Source organism: Erinaceus europaeus, chromosome 2 (genome assembly GCF_950295315.1).
Source record: "Erinaceus europaeus chromosome 2, mEriEur2.1, whole genome shotgun sequence".
Taxonomy (NCBI): Eukaryota; Metazoa; Chordata; class Mammalia; order Eulipotyphla; family Erinaceidae; genus Erinaceus; species Erinaceus europaeus.
In genome coordinates this window covers 28,480,821-28,495,829 of record NC_080163.1, presented here as the reverse complement: position 1 = coordinate 28,495,829, position 15,009 = coordinate 28,480,821, and the positions used below count along the sequence as shown (strand labels likewise).

The window sequence follows — 15,009 nt, the reverse complement described above, 5'->3', positions numbered from 1 at the left end:
GAAAGGCAATCCTGTTAAAAGAGAAGCCAAACACAAAGCAGTGGGCTCCCACTGCATCCTCACCAATAGGAAGACATTCCATCCAGGAACAAATGTCATGGTTGGGTTACCTCTGAAGTCACAATGCCATGCTGGAACAAAAAGGTGTTGATAGCTGCCAAGAAACCAAACTAATAGAAAAGCAAGTATGTCATGAAGTAGTTGCACTTCCTCTCTTTTTGTCCCATTGCCCTAAGCAAGAGAACTTTATCTCTGTAAATAAAACAGAAAGGCAGAGGAAAAAACAAAGAAAAGGTGGTGTTGAAGATGTTATTTCAGTTTTCCGAATTAGTAACCCTTCTAAACCACACTTCCTGTCTCAGGCTTCCATTGGTACTTGGCTTACCCTTAACCTAAAATGGAAACCGTTTCTCCTTTAAGAACTGCCTGAGCTTCCATATTAAAAAGTAACTGGGTGAACCAGAAGATAGCTCATTGGGTAGGACACCTGCCTTGCCATGTGCACAGCCCAGGATCAAACTATGAACTCACAGGTGAGTGTCACAGTACTGCGGGAAGCTCTGGCACTATGGTATCTCTCTCCCTTTCTGTGTCTCTATAAAAGTAAGAGGAATGAAAAATTCAGTCTGAGGGTGGTAGAATCTTGCATTCACAAGCTCCTTTTCATGAAATCAATGAATGAGCTCATTAGCTAAACACCACAGTTCTTCACAACTTGTCCAGTTCAGAAATCACAAGATGTCCTAAATGTATGTTAGTCTTAAGATATATTGTCTTGGGAGTCGAGCTGTAGCGCAGCAGGTTAAGTGCAGGTGGCGCAAAGCACAAGGACGGGCATAAGGATCCCGGTTCGAACCCCGGCTCCCCACCTGCAGGGGAGTCACTTCACAGGCGGTGAAGCAGGTCTGCAGGTGTCTATCTTTCTCTCCTCCTCTCTGTCTTCCCCTCCTCTCTCCATTTCTCTCTGTCCTATCCAACAATGACAACAACAATAATAACTACAACAATAAAAAAACAAGGGCAACAAAAGGGAATAAATAAATAAAATAAATATTTTAAAAAAGATATATTGTCTTTTACTAGTAAGTGTGGAAAGTTACTAGCAATCACATTTTTAGCTATCATTTCTACTTTATGAAGGCCAGTTTTTCTTCTCTTTATCCTCAGCAACTTTGGCAAATTCAAGGTTTAGTCTTTTACTTTCTGAGTTTTCTAGGCCCTTTACTCTTTCTCTTTCTGTCTGCATTACCTCAACCTCACTATTCACTTATGCATGCCAAATGGGGCACTAGGACACAGGATTCAAGCCAGCCATCATGGCTCCTTAGAAGCAGGTTTGGTAAAGGATTTGATGAGTGAGGGAGTACAGGGAATTACTGGCTGACATGAAGTTTTAACATTTTCCAGGATTTTTTTTTCTGTTTGTTTGTGTCTCCTGCTCTATTTCCCATTCAAACTTGTAATTGAAATGTTAACTCTTCTCTGTGTCCACATCTGGACAGAGTGCAGTCTATTTATGAAATATGACTGTAAAGATGTTTAGAGTGTTGGAACATCTGGTGGCAAAGCAGGGTTTTGATACTTGTCTAAACTGTGGGTATTGTAATTTTTATTTTTCTCTCCAGAGTTTTTAAGAGAGTTGGATTTTACACATTGTTTATATAAATTGTACATTGAATTTAGATGAAGATCTTTTATTTTAAAGCAAGAATATACTATCTGTAGGCCTGGAGAATCTATTTCAGTAGTCTGTGTGTAGCATGTGTGCTTTTTAGAATTTCTTTGGTTGACAGTGAGTGGTGTTAAGAGCTAACGTATTTTAAAGGGGTTTTAATGGTATTCCTTTTAATGTTTATTTTTAGTTGCTTCTTTGTCTACTATCTGGCTTTTACAAAATTCTCTGGAGATTGTTTAAGTGATTTTCATTTACATTCATTTCCATGAGTGAATTTTTTAAAAGATTCACTCCATTAAGTTACATACTAAGTTCCTGATTGCTGTATTCATTTCACTTGACGAAATTAGATTTCTCAGTGTTATCAATGAGAGAACAGACATATAAATTCCTGTTGTCACTGATCATCTCCATCAGGAACAACATAATGGACTCCTTTGTGGGCCCCTTCAGTACCTTGTCCTCAATGTGGATCGACAACGAAGGGAATGGTTCATTCTCCGAAGGGAGGTTGGATAACACACTTTACCTATCACCCGAGGAAGAGGGGTCCTGAAATTAGTGCAGCCTGTATGTTCCTAGCCATGACCATAGAATGTGTGCTTAGACCAACAGGGATGCAGAGGTTACATAGGCCCCTGTGCTGACATGGGCCTCAGATCAAACTGGTGGGGCTTACAGTTAGCGATTTTTATATATGTTTCCATATTTGGGAGCTACTCTCTTCCCTGATCCAGCTTTCTAGCCCTATTTCCAACTATGACATCACCTCCCCAGACAACAATCTGAGTCCACCATGCTTAGGCAAAATCTAGTAAAATCATGGGCCCCTTGGAATATGTCAAAAATAGACCTATGAGTTTTTTTCCAGAATAGAGACCCCAAATATTCATCTGAAATATTGTTGCCTTTAGGTTCATGATTAGTCAAAAATTTGTTCTGCCTTATTTCCTAACTCTTTACAGCCACCAGGTTCCAGATGATACCATGGTGTCAACATGACTTTCCCAGGACAACAACCATCCTCACCTCCCCAGATCCCTGCCCCACTAGGGAAAGAAAGAGAGGGGCTGGGAGTATGGATCAGCATGACAATGCCCATGTTCAGCACAGAAGCAATTAAAGAAGCTAGACCTCTCACCTTCTGCACCCCACAATGATCCTGGGTCCATGCTTCCAGAGGGATAAAGAATATGAAAGCTTTCAAGAGAAGGGATTGGATGTGGAGTTCTAGTGGTGGGAATTGTGTGGAATTGACCCCTCTTATCCTGTGGTCTTATCAATATTTCTATCTTATAAATAAAAATTATATAAATAAAAAAGAAATAGCAATTATGAAAAAAAATTCTGTTGTTGGATGCTTAATTTTAGAATGAACCTAAGTAGTAAACCAAAGATTTAGAATAATGCATCAGAAATGTGGGTTCTCATCTTAAATGAGTCTATCTTGGCGTTACTCTCAATCGCACTCTGTCATTTAACAAACATCTCATAAAAACTGCAGCAAAGGTGGGCGCGAGGAATAACATCATTGCAAGACTGGCCAGCTCCTCATGGGGTGCGAGCGCTTCCACACTAGGATCATCATCTCTGGCATTATGCTATTCCACTGCAGAATACTGTGCCCCAGTATGGTTCTGTAGCCCCCATGTCCACTTGGTCAATTCCAAATTATATTCCTCCATGACCATACTTTCTGGAACCATCCATTCCACCCCGGTTCTATGGCTGCCAGTTCTTAGCAACATCGCCCCGCCAGATATCTGTCAGGATGCAGCATCATCTAAGTTAATTTCCCACGTCTACTCTCAACCGGAACTGCCAATATACGCGGATATCTTCACCCACCCTGTCCAACGCTTGACGTCTCGTCATCCAATCTGGTCCCCATATGCCTACACTGAACTTCTCTGTTCCAGACTCTTGGAAACAGAGTTGGCAGTCAGCTGAGGTAAAGAACAAACACCTCATCACAGACCCCTGCAAGCGTCAACCCGGCTTTGACCTAGCACATTATGATTGGGCCCTCCTCGCTGGGGAGCCAGAGATGACCCAAACTGCTCCTGCGGCTACAGACAGACTATGACCCACATAGTCAACAACTTTCACCTCTCCAGATTCAAAGGAGGTCTCAAAACTTTACATCAGGCTCAACCTGACGCTGTTGACTGGCTATATGGAAGAAGGGCAAACGCTAGAAGAAGAATCTTAAATGCCACAAATGTTTCAGCTCAGTATCTGCATCTGCCTTAGTTAAATGTAGGGTTGGTGTAGGTGAACCCTGGGGTCCATTTCTGCTTCAACATATGTGATTCCATTTACACTCTGATCCAGTGTGAAATAGACTGGTAGTTGCTAACAAAAATAACAGGTGCTTGAGTGGTTGCATTTGGTACTTTCCAGAGAACTGTTGTATCTCTTAAGTCAGTCATACCCAGGAGCTAAGCTTCCTTTGTGCCATCTGCCCCAACAAGTAATGGCTTGATTCACACAACCTGTTATCTAGGTAACAGACTTTGGACTGTCAGCTTGCCTGTCAGCTTCAGTCCTGTTAGATTCATGACCCATAAAGGCATTAGTTGCCTGATTGACTGACTGATGATGACTGACATGTACACATAATTAACTCTTTAGTCTCACTAGCCCTAAAATGAAACCCAGATGTTCCTAATCTATACAAGTGAGTCTCTCTTCCCATGGTTAAATCAGAATCAGACACATCCTGGGAGACATAGACCAGTGAATTTTTTTTAACTGATTCAATAATGATGGGCCAGACCATAGGATAAGAGAGGTACAATTCCACACAGTTCCCATCACCAGAGTTCTGTAACTCATCCCCTCCATTGGAAGCTTTCCTATTCTATATCCCTCTGAGAGCATGGACCCAGGATCATTATGGGGTGCAGAAGGTGGAAGGTCTGTCTTCTGTAATAGTTGTTGTACTGAACATGGGTGTTGGCAGGTGGATCCACACTCCTAGCCTGTCCCTATCTTTCCCTAGCTGGACTTCAGGACACATTGATGAGGTCATCTGCCCAGGGAATTCAGGATGACATAATGGTAGCATCTGCAACTTGGTGCCTGAAAAGCATTAAGATATAAAGCAGAACAAATTGTTTAATAATCAAGAACCTAAAGGTAAGAATATAGCGGATGAGATTTAGGGTCTCCATTTTGGAAAAAACTAGTAGTAGGTCTATTTGAGGTATATTCCAAGAGGCTCATGACTTTATTAATTTTTTCCTGAGCCTGACAGCTAACATGCAGGTGGACCAAAGGTCTTGTCTGGGGAGATGGTGTCAGAGTTAGAAATAGGACTAGAAAGCTGTATCAGGGCAGAGAGTAGCTCCCAAATATGGGAACAGTATATAAATATCATTAACTGTAAATTCCATTCATTTGATCTGATGCTTACATTCAGCAGGGATCCTGTGTAACCTCTGCATCTCTGTAGGTCTGAGCTCACATTCTGCGGTCACAGCTAGGACTGTTCTAGGTACACTCATTGCCAAACTCATCTTCCTTGTGTAGTAGAGTATGTTGGCCCAAGCTCCCTTCAGAGAATGGGGAAGTCCCTACCATTGTTGATCTACATTGAGGATAAAGTCCTGTAGAGGCCCACAAGAAGGTCCACTATGTTGTTGATGGAGATGACCAGTAATAGTGAAGAGAGGGATCTGTTAGGTCTGTGTGGGAATCCCAGGATTACTTGACTGGGGCCCTGGATGATGGGGTGGCCTGATAGTGACCAAGAGAGCCATCATTAAAGTATACCAGTCTCTTTCCCTTATCCAGCTTTTGCAGTCCTTACTTTATCTGACAAGACTAGTCTTGGAGTGACTGAGGGAAGTGATATTGGAAGTATGTGAAGAGGGAATCTAGGTCTAAGTAGAAACTATTTGATTACTTTCTGGTGTCACTTTTAGGTCTTTCTACTTGCTTGTTGCACTCATTGAGTTACTGCAAACTATTGTGCACTTTTACTTTAATGTGTATATGTCCCCCTTACTTATGGATATATGTGCACATGTGCTTTATCTCATGGGCCCTGAGACCAGTGATTTTTAAGCACTTTTGCAGTCATGCAGAATTTCTACTCCATTGAATAGTCTATACCACACATAGCAATGCCTATGTTTCACTTGTGATTTTACGGCCATTCATAAAAGCTGTGTATCAAAGCATATATTTATTCTTTCTTCCATTTTTGTGTTGTTGAACCAACCTTAGGTTACTCTGAGTTTTTAAAATCATTTTACTGTGGATTATGGTTTTTAATACAGTTGTTGGCACATGGGTACAGTTTCTCATCTCCAGTGTTAGGTGTGTTCAAAACACTCTTCTCCCCAGCTTAGGTCCTTCTCCACCATTATTCACCAAGACCCTAATGCCCTCTCCACCCACTCCCTTCCCTCTCATTACCCAGAGTCCTTTGCTTTGGCGTAATCTATCTCATCCATCCAGTCCAAGTTTAACTTGGTGTTTTCTCTTTCTCTCTTTGTCCCTGAGATTACATCTGACGCAGAGGTCTTTATATTGTTATCTGTGGGTATTTTGGTTACATATTTCTACTAAAAATTTTTATATAAAATATTCTGCATGGGCTGGAGATAGTTCACCAGGTGGGTCATAAACCTTACCATGTGCATGAGAACAGGTACCATATGGGATGTGCTCTGGCACTAAAGGAAGTGTCATTTTTGTGGTGTCTTTCTCTCCTCTGTCTACATGAAAAATCAGCCTGAAGCATGAAGTATTTACACTTTGCTAATATGTTGAAACATAACTTATAGGAATAGCTGTATTTTTATATCTGTTTTGTGTATGTGAACAAGAAGTGCTAACTTAATTCTTGCCTGTAATTTTGGAATACTCAGAATTTCTTGACTATGGTGATGATAGAGACATGAATATGCATATTTTAGACTTAAGAAGCATTCTCCCTGCTTAAATATATGCCACCTTGGGTGTGGTGTGGAACTATATTCTGCACTCTTATAATCTCATAACCCAGTATTAATCACAAATGAAAAAAATGAATAAAAAGGCAAAAACATAAGATAAAACTATTTTTACCACTCAGTTTTGCATTTGGAATCCTCCAAAGTTGCTTTCTTTTAAAAGGATGGAAAATGATTTGTTTTCTCTAGCATGCTTACTTCCTGAAGATTATAAACCCTTGAACAAAGATTATAAACCCTTGGCTATACTTCTACACCCAATGATGGTCCTCAATACTTTGCTTATGTCAATAGCCCTGACCATCATATACTTTCTCCACCTGTTGAGACATCTATCAGCTACTCAGTCTTGCATTAATGAATCATCTAATGAGTATCTGCTATACTCATATGATAAACAGCCTGCAAGTAAAGGAGACAACAATGAAAAAGCACACACAGCCAATGAGATAGAGGAGACCGACAAATAAGTAAAAAATGACTAAAGAGGAGACATTCTCAGAGTATTAAATGTATGAAATAGACACAGAGGGTGAGTTGCTTTAGATTGGGAAGGAAGGAAAGGCTATACTGTGGGGCTGGCATTTTAAGTTGAACGCTATGGGTAGAGGGCTACCAGAGGGTGGCTTGGATTTACAATTAAGCCGAGAGAAGAACAAGGCCTGAGTATTTCAGAGTGCCAAAAGTGTGGTGCATTTGATGGGGGGAAAGGCCAGCAGTGTGTGCAAGATGGAGAATTGGAGAGAAATAGGAGTCACAGCAAAAAGCTTGGATTTTATTATCTGTAGCACTTAACCATAGAAGGATTAGTGTAGATACAATGGGAAGATTTTAGAGGTACCACCTGATTTACATCTTCAGAACCGGTTACTGATGGAAGTTGGTTTATAGGAAGCAGGAGTGAAATAGGGTTATTAGGAGTGTATTGTTTTCCTAAGGACATAATGAAGAATTTAGAAGAATCTTACACATTTTAAGTATTCAGTAGATGTTAGACATCACTGTGATTTGTCTTTCTTCTTCCTCTTTGTTGTTTATGAACATTATTCTGACTAGCATTATTTTCTCAGATGATGTGGTGTTTGGTGGTGTTTTTAACTCTAGGGAATTAATGCTAGAAATAATGGAAAGGAGGTGGATTTCAAAAATTGTTTGGGGCATGTAATTATCTTTCAAGGCCTAGATACAGCCCCATGTCATCATGAATTATCTCCCTGCAGTTATCACTGGTTGATACTGTTATCAGCACTGTGTCTAACACTCATTCCGGTGAAAAAAGGGCATTTGTAAATTTTGTGAATACTAATTCCCAGATTCAACCATGAATACTTTATTTAGTAAATAAAAGGAGGCTGAGGAGGAGGAGGAGGAAGAGGAGAGACCTGTATTTTATTTATTTTTTAAAATCATATTATCTTTACTTATTTATTGGATAAGACAAACAGAAATTGAGAAGAAGGAGGAGATACTTGTAGTACTACTTCATCACTCCCAAAGCTTTCCTCCTGCAGGTGGGAACTGGAGACTTGAACCCAGGTCCTTATCCATTGTAAAATGTGCACTTGACTAGGTGCTCCACCACTCAATCATGAAATCTGCATTTTATAAATTTAGATATAGCTATTTATTTTATGGGAAAGATCAGAGAACTGTTCTGTCATATTAGGAACTGGCCAGGGATCAAAACAACCCCAAGGCTCCAAGCAGTTGAGGAATTCATTCCAGGTGATTCAAATTATGATGGTTTTCTACCCACATATGGATAAATGGCATTTTAAAGTTTGATAAAGAAAACAAGATCAGAGATGAGGGGTGTGTGTGTGTGTGTGTGTGTGTGTGTGTGTGTGTGTGTGTTATTTAAATAGATGCAGCTGCTTCATGAGTGTATAGAGGGGAGTTAGTAGGTTTAGCACTGAACTTGGGGAGCCCTGAAGTAAGAGGCAGGTGAATGAAAAAGAACCTGAAAGAAAATAAAGAGAAGGAAAACTGAGAAGTAAGCCAGGAAAGCCTAAGAGCAGAATTTTTTAAAAAAAGTTGTGGTTATAACATTCATCCCTGGAGCAAATACTGCTGTAAGTCCTCCTCTGTGCTGGACTCTAGAACATAGCATAGGACAAAGGGGACAGATAAGGACTAGAGAAGTGGTTCACCTAATAGAGCATCTGCCTCACCGTGTATACAGTCTAGGTTCCATCACTGGGAATACTACAACGCCTGGGAAAGCTATAATTATCAGGCAGTCAGTCTGTCTGCCTGTCTGCCTGCTGCCTACCTGCCTACCTGCCAACCTGTCTGTTTCTCTCACTGAAAACATTAGCCCAGAATGGTAAAATTGTACATGTGCAAGACTGCAACAATACTCTCCCCCCCCAAAAAGAAAAGTATTCCTCCTTCTTTTTAGTGCACATTCTAGCACCAAGTGAACAGAGTGATCTGAAAACCCTAAATGGAGAAAAGAATACAGTCTTATAGGAGTGGAAGACTGATCCAGATTCTAGTGGATTGAAAAATGAACAGGATATGAGAAAATGAAAACAGGAAACATTGTTTCTATTTTCTAGATGACTCAAAGGAAAAAAGAAATTGATCTCTGTGGGATCTTTCCCTGCTACCCATCTTTGAGTTATGTGACCCCAATGACATTACACCACTACTAGAAGTGAGAACAAAATTTTTCACTCTAGCAAACAAACTTACAGATGTTGAAATAATGAAGTATTTTTGATACACAACCTGGATGAATCTCTATATTTTATGTTTATTTTTATTAGGGGTATTAATAATTTACAATAAGTAGAGTTGTTGGTACATGTGTAATATCTCCAGATCTCTGTCTCTTTATTTTTTTATTAAGAATATAGTTTCTCACCACTCCTGTCACCAAAGATCGGTGTCTCCACCGATCTTTCTCCCTTAGAAAACCACTCTAGTTCTCCCACAGTCTTAGATAGAGATGTTCAATTCTCTTTATTCTGCATATGAGAGTAAGCACTCTGTAGTTGTCCTTTACCTCCTTATTTGCTTCACTAAGCATAATCTTGTCCAGTTCCATCCACTTTATCCCAAAGGATACAATATCATCTATTTTACTGATGAATTATATTTAAGAAATATAACTGTATTGATGAAATATGCTTAAGTACCTGGAAACAGGGAGAACAAAAATAGAGTCCTTTGCAGAATGGTTCCCCCAAACTATCAGATGACAATGGTACTTCTTGGGCTTCTAGAATTAATGTGTGTGTGTGTGTTTACACAAGAAAGATCGCATGATAAAATAACAAAAGTAAATGCATCAATAAACAAGTCAAAGATGAAAATTCTTAATATTCTGCAAAGGTGTGAGACTGTCATTCAGAAAAGTATAATTCAAGATTTACTCAAATATAAAAATGTATTATCTCACTTATAGTTGTGTCTTAATAAATAGGGACAGGGAGGGAGAACACAGAGTGAAATATGGATTGGGAATTGGGAATGGTGTATTGTACAAAATTGTATAAAAGAAAAAGACTCTGGGGAAGGAGGAGGAAGGGACCTAGGTTGTTGGCATGAGTGCTTTTCAGAGAACCTTCACAGATAGATGAGAAATTGTACCCATTTGCCAATGACTGTACTGTAAACTACTAACCTCCTCATTAAAATGATTTTAAAAGTTGTCAATCAGGCCTACTCCCTTTCTTGATTCATTCATTCCTATTCATTTCTACACAAACTAAAAAGAGTGCTTTAGCTCACAGACATCAGTTGTTGAGGACATAGTTTACATTTTTTTGTTAAGCCCTTTAAAACTAGCTGAACATTTAGAAATGCTACTTGTTCTAAAATCAAGGAAACGGGAATACTGTTGCTTGCTGGCACAATTTGATGTTCATCGATTGGAATACACAGGCTACAGTAATCAAAGACTATTGCTTTATACAAGTATCCAATCTTCTTCTAGAGTTTGCCCTTCTTCCGTAGCCAGTCAACAGAGTTAGGTTGAAAGCTGTCAGGAGCTGCTTGTTGCTGGCTTTGAAAATGACTGGGATCCATGTGGATTCAGTCGGCTAGGAAGGATCGTCAGTTTCCCCAATGAATGGGTACTCACGGGATGCACCACGAGAAGGTCGATCCAATGCATCCCAATAATAACTACAACAACAACAAGAAAACAACAAGGGCAACAAAAAGAAATAAATAAAGAAAAAAAGATTTAAAAAAAAACTATCAGGAGAGTCCGGCGGTAGCACAGCGGGTTAAGTTCACATGGTGCAAAGAGCAACCACCAGCTGTAAGGATCCCAGTTTAGGTTTAAGCCCGGACTCACCACATGCAGGGGAGTCTCTTCACAAGCGGTGAAGCAGGTCTACAGGTGTTTATCTTTCTCTCTCTCTCTCTCTCTCCCTCTGTCTTCCCCTCCTCTCTCCATTTCTCTCTGTCCTATACAACAATGACATCAATAACAACAATAATAACTACAACAATATAAAAAAGGGCAACCAAAGGAAATAAATAATTTTTTAAAAAAAGAAACTATCAGGAATTTTGGAAGGGCAATCAAAATTTATTCTTTTCTCAAACTATACAAATTTTACATGGATAAGTGATTTTAAGACATAAAACAGGACCACAAAATTAAATCAGGAAATACAATTTGTAATCATGAAATAAGAAATAATTTGTTTCTTACAGAATATAGAACCCAGGGATCATAGGATATGTTGGACTAAATACAAAAGATTGTGTACTATTTTTAATACAATTAAATTATATAAATAACAAATACTGAATAGATTATAGTAGTCATTGTAACAAAAAAATAAATTTCTTTATTTCCACAAAGTTCAATGTATAGATGAAGAAAAGGAAAAAGGCTTAATAGGAAAAAGCAAAATATGAATAGGGGATTCATAGTATAACAGATTATAATAAGCATACGTTGTTCCCCTTCTCTCATGATTAAATAATATGAAAAAATAATCACAGCTGCATGAGTTGAGGGTACTCTTATTACTCCCACACTCAGATGAATAGCCAATTATTCTAGCACTGTTTTCTTAAAAGATCCTCTATTCCCCACTGACTGGTAATGCTACAGCTGTTATGGAACAAATCCTCCCATTACCACCACCACCAATGAATTGGATAGTTTATGGGCTCTCAGTTCCACCAGTTTATTTGAACAAATTTCATAATCTCCTAATTATTCTTCTTACCACAGTGTCGTAATATACATCTGGTAAGCAATATTCCTCCATGACAGTCATCTTCAGAAATGTCTTCACTACTTAGGGGCTTTTGGTACTTACATAAAACTTCACAAAATTCAGTTTGTTCTTATTCCCTACTGAAATCATGTGCTAGGAATAGGATATTATATTTGTGTGTGGATAACTGACATCTTTCCAAAACTGAATCTTCTTTTCCATGAACATGGTATATCAATTCGTTTATTTCAATCTTCAATAATTCTCTTTAATAATGGTTTATCATTTTTAAAATATTTCTTTGTTGCCAATTTTAGTTCCATTAAATATTGAGTCTAACTAAACCTTTCCCATATGTGGGAAAAGTAAACAACTCTGGGTATTAAAGGAATAAAAACCATGCACACAAAAATTTTAAGACTGGATAATGGACAGGCAAGCAGGAAGGCACTCACTGGTAATATATACTTGCCCATCTATAGACTTCACTTTCAAGAAAAGCTCAGTATACCCACTTTCAAGAAAAGCTTATATACCCACTCAAAAATAAATTTGTAAAATAAACTAAATTAAAATGCTTATGGTCACTTGAAAAGTAGTTAAATGTATATTCAGAAGGAAAGTAAATAAAAATATCAAAAGCGGATGTAAAACATTTATGACAGGGTGTCTGGCAATAGGGCAGCAGGTTAAGCACACATGGCGCAAGGTGTAAGGACCAGCATAAGGATCCCAGTTTGAGCTGCTGGCTCCCCACCTGCAGGGGAGTCACTTCACAAGGGGTGAAGCAGATCTCAGTGTCTCTCTTTCTCTCCCCCTCTCTGTCTTCCCTTCCTCTCTCCATTTCTATATCCTTTCCTACAGTGATAGCATCAACAACAACAATAATAACTACAACAACAATAAAACAAGAGCAACAAAAGGGAAATAAATGATAAAAAAGAAAATCCTTTAGGAATATATTTATATAGTTGTTTAATAGAGTCAAATGTTAAGTCTATTATTTTCTAGTTGAGTTTTAGTCTTCATAATCCAATGACATATTCTGTCGTTTAAAGAAAAGTATTATTTCTCCATTAGCACGCAAATATCTTGAATAATTCCCCTTGAGTAATTTCTTTTTAAAAACATTAACATTCCAAATTTGAAAGTGTTATAATAGTGACCAGTAAAGAAGAAAAAAAATTATAGTAGTTAAACAACACAATTTTTTTTTGACTCTTTAAATTCATTTGGCCATGTTTTACTTTGTCATTTTATAACTCCTTTCTCACCACACTCACTTTCTATTGCTTCCCACATCAATAAAAACATTTAATTAAATGCCTAAAGCACTATGCTAAGTTTAAAAGTCATTTTAAATGATATGAAGTATAATAATAGCTCCACAAAATAAATGCTTTGCAGAATTAAGAACTACCAGTATGAAATAATTACAGAGCAAATATGCATAGCAGAGGGAACAATTTCCAAAACACAAGCTCTTATTTGTTAGAAAACAAGAAAAGAAAGAAAAATGTGTAACTTCCCAGAGTTCTATGAATATATAAACTGATGTATAGGGCCAGGCAGTTGTGCACCTGGTTGATCACACATGTTACAATTTAACTCAGGTTAAAGCCCAGGTCCCTACCTGCAAGAGTAAAGCTTCATGAGTGGTGAAGCAGAGCTGCAGCTGTCTCTCTGTCTCTCTCCTTCTCTATCACCCACTTCCCTCTCCATTTCTGGATGTCTATATCCAATAAATAAAGACATTTTTTTTTAAAGTTACAATGAGAAAGGAGCCAGGTTCAAGCCCCAATCCCCACCTGTAAAGGGAAAGCTTTGTGATCAGTGAAGCAGTGTTGCAGATGTCTCTCTGCCTCTTTCCCTCTCTAACTTCCCATTCCCTCTCAATTTCAGACTGTCTATCCAATAAATAAATAAAGATAATTTTAAAATGTTAAAAATAGGAAAAAAATCTATTTTTATAAAATGCAGTGTTTAGAACATTGTCTTTTCTGTGGCCATCCCAATGGTTTTTAGAGCCAAAACACCTGTTGCAGAGAGCTACCAAGTGGACATGAAAGATTCAGTAGAACATTATCACTGCTTTTGTCTTCTTTTAGTCACAAAGAATGGCTTATTCAAGTAGTTAGGACAACATTGAGGATGCACATTTTTCAACAGTATCTGTCCATTATTAATTGTTTGTATGTTTTTTTATCAGACCCAAGTGTCTAGACTAAATATATTTTTGCTTATATGTGTCCAAATTAGACAAAGGCATTCTTTCCACTGAGTTTAATCAAACTGTTCAAAAATACACCATAGTATAAGAAAATTTTAATCTAACAGAGTTTAGGGTCTTTATTTTTGGTCACTGAATAATCCCTGGCATGTAGTTGGCACTCAGAAAGGGTTTTTTAAGTATGCATTAGTTGATTTAGATCTATGGTGGGACACAATATTTAGCAGATTATATTCAGAGGCTATATGAAAGAGAAAACATTAAAGGTAAGCAAATGTCCATTATGCACCAGTCATCCTCCTTTGACTCAAAGTCAGTAGGCGATAGTTTTGTTTTATTTTGTTGTATGTACCTTTGAATTTTTGACAAATTGTCAATTTTTGTTTTTCTCTGTCAGTGAGGTTCTGAGGAATAAATTCAGGACTTCAGACATCATGATACTGCTAAACTACGGACCAGCCTAATTTTTTATTCATGTTTTTAAAGGATGGGGAAGAGAGAGGGGAGAGAAGGAAGACAGATGAGAGAGACCAAAGCACTGTTTCCCTTTTCATGGTTTTCCCTTGAGTTCGTCTGTGGACCATTCATGTGGTGCCAGAAATTGAATCCAGAGCCTGACACATGGTGAAACATGCATTCTACTCATATAGCTACCTCCCACAACCTTGTTTTTCTAATTTATTCAACCAAGATAAAACATTTTTAAAAATGAGTTTTCAGGTAGATGAATATAATTTCTCTACATATTTATTTAATATTTGGGGGAAATATTTTAAAATATAAAAAGACAGGGACTTTTATAACTAGATAGCACCATTTTACCGGGGGGCGATGAGCAGGGAATATTATAGTAGTGAAATCGGTTGACTTTTTTTTCTCTGAACAAGATTGAAAATCATACTGCTTCTTCTATGTTCTCTATACACAACATGGAAATTGATTGTGAGGCAG

General features: G+C 38.1%; 1 long non-coding RNA gene across 1 annotated transcript in view; it reads left to right on the top strand.

The window, feature by feature from the left end:
- Window positions 1-359: 359 nt before the first annotated feature.
- LOC132536918 (uncharacterized) overlaps window positions 360-15,009 on the top strand; it is a 38,217-nt gene continuing 23,567 nt past the window's right edge. Inside the window, exon 1 of the long non-coding RNA XR_009548448.1 lies at window positions 360-533. This is a non-coding gene — a long non-coding RNA (uncharacterized LOC132536918). The remainder of the gene's footprint in view (window positions 534-15,009) is intronic.